This window comes from Triticum dicoccoides, chromosome 4A, assembly GCF_002162155.2.
Source record: "Triticum dicoccoides isolate Atlit2015 ecotype Zavitan chromosome 4A, WEW_v2.0, whole genome shotgun sequence".
Lineage (NCBI taxonomy): Eukaryota > Viridiplantae > Streptophyta > Magnoliopsida > Poales > Poaceae > Triticum > Triticum dicoccoides.
Genome location: NC_041386.1, coordinates 529583649 through 529586501, shown reverse-complemented (window position 1 = coordinate 529586501; position 2853 = coordinate 529583649).

Genomic DNA, 2853 nt, shown 5'->3' with positions numbered 1-2853 from the left:
ACTCCATGTTGATGGACTTTTGGAATCACTTGATGCTTGCGAAACATGCCTCATGGGCAAGATGACTAAGACTCCGTTCTCCGGAACAATGGAACGAGCAACAGACTTATTGGAAATAATACATACTGATGTATGCGGACCGATGAGTGTTGATGCTCGTGGCGGGTATCATTATTTTCTGACCTTCATAGATGATTTGAGCAGATATGGGTATGTCTACTTGATGAAACATAAGTCTGAAACATTTGAAAAGTTCAAAAAAATTCAGAGTGAAGTGGAAAATCATCGTAACAAGAAAAATTAAGTTTCTACGATCTGATCGTGGAGGTGAATATTTGAGTTATGAGTTTGGTCTTCATTTGAAACAATGTGGAATAGTTTCGCAACTCATGCCACCTGGAACACCATAGCGTAATGGTGTGTCCGAATGTCGTAACCGCACTTTATTAGATATGGTGCGATCTATGATGTCTCTTGCTGATTTACCACTATCGTTTTGGGGTTATGCTTTAGAGACGACTGCATTCACGTTAAATAGGGCACCATCGAAATCCGTTGAGATGACACCTTATGAACTGTGGTTTGGCAAGAAACCCAAGTTGTTGTTTCTTAAAGTTTAGGGTTGTGATGCCTATGTGAAATTTTTTCAAACTGTTAAGCTCAAACCCAAATCGAAGAAGTGCGTCTTCATAGGATACCCAAAAGAAACTGTTAGGTACACCTTCTATCATAGATCCGAAGGCAAGAACTTTGTTGCTAAGAGTGGATCCTTTCTAGAGAAGGAGTTTCTCTCGAAAGAAGTGAGTGGGAGGAAAGTAGAACTTGATGAGGTAATTGTACCTGCTCCCTTATTGGAAAGTAGTTCATCACAGAAATCAGTTCCAGTGATTCCTACACCAATTAGTGAGGAAGCTAATGATGATGATCGTGAAAACTTCTGATCAAGTTACTACCGAACCTCGTAGGTCAACCAGAGTAAGATCCCCACCAGAGTGGTACGGTGATCCTATTCCGGAGGTCATGTTACTTGACCATGACGAACCTACGACCTATGAGGAAGCGATGATGAAAGCAGATTCTGCAAAATGGCTTGAGGCCATGAAATCTGAGATGGGATCCATGTATGAGAACAAAGTGTGGACTTTGGCTGACTTGCCCGATGATCGGCAAGCCATAGAGAATAAATGGATCTTCAAGAGGAAGAAGGACATTGATAGTATTGTTACTGTGTACAAAGTTCGAATTGTCGCAAAAGGTTTTCGACAAGTTCAAGGTGTTGACTACGATGAGATTTTCTCACTCATATCGATGCTTAAAATTCTGTCTGAATCATGTTAGTAGTTGCCGCATTTTATGAAATCTGGCAAATGGATATCAAAACTACATTCCTTAATGGATTAATTAAAAGATGTATATGATGCAACCAGAAGGTTTTGTCAATCCTAAAGATGCTAACAAATCTGCAAGCTCCAGTGATCCATCTATGGACTGGTGCAAGCATCTCGGAGTTGGAATATACGCTTTGGTGAGTTGATCAAAGCATATAGTTTTATACAGACTTGCGGTGAAGCCTGTATTTACAAAAAAGTGAGTGGGAGCACTACAGGCTTTCTGATAAGTATATGTGAATGACATATTGTTGATCGGAAATGATGTAGAATTTTCTGGAAAGCATAAAGAGTGTTTGAAAGGAGTTTTCAAAGAAAGACCTCAGTAAAGCTGCTTACATATTGAGCAAGACGCTTGATAAGTTTTTTCAATGAGTACATACCTTGACAAGATTTTGAAGGAGTTCAAAATGGATCAGTCAAAGAAGGAGTTCTTGCCTGTGTTGCAAGGTGTGAAGTTGAGTAAAGACTCAAAACCCGACCACGGCAGAAAATAGAAAGAGATGAAAAGTCATTCCCTATGCCTCAGTCATAGGTTCTATAAAGTATGCTATGTTGTACCAGACCTATTGTATACCTTAGCATGATTTTGGCAAGGGAGTACAATAGTGATCTAGGAGTAGATCACTGGACAACAGTCAAAATTATCCTTAGAGGACTAAGGAAATATTTCTTGGTTATGGAGGTGATAAAAGAGTTCGTCGTAAAGAGTTACGTCGATGCAAGCTTTTGATACCGATCTACATGACTCTAAATCTCGATCTAGATACATATTGAAAGTGGGAGCAATTAGCTAGATGTAACGCCCCAGATGTAACTTTCCATATTTGTATCCAACTCTTGCCGTCTCCGGCGCTAAGTTATATTTATTTCTCGGGTTCGGGTCTTTGTCTCCGTGTGTTGTTTTTCTTTTCGTGCATCCCTTATCATGTTATCACGTGCATTGCATTTGCATACATGTTCATCTCATGCATTCGAGCATTTTCCCCGTTGTCCGTTTTGCAATCCGGCGTTCCGTTCTCCTCCGGTGGTCATTTCTACCTTTCTTTCTTGTGTGGGGTTTAAACATTTCCGGATTGGACCGAGACTTGTCAAGTGGCCTTGGTTTACTACCGGTAGACCGCCTGTCAAGTTTCGGGTCATTTGGACTTCGTTTGATACTCCAACGGTTAACCGAGGGACCGGAAAGGCCTCGTGTGTGTTGCAGCCCAACACCCCCCAAATCTGGCCCAAAACCCACCAAACTCTGCTCCTTGTCCTAGAGCGTTCGATCACGATCGTGTGGGCGAAAACCGCACCTCATTTGGACTCTCCTAGCTCCACTTATGCCTATTTATACCCCCCTCCATTCGGATCTCTTCTTCCCCCGTCCGAAACCCTAGTTCAAAAAAAACATCCTCCGCCGCCGACGGACACGTCCGCCCCAGCGCCGGACGCGTCCGCCGCCGCCCGCCTCCGCCACTCA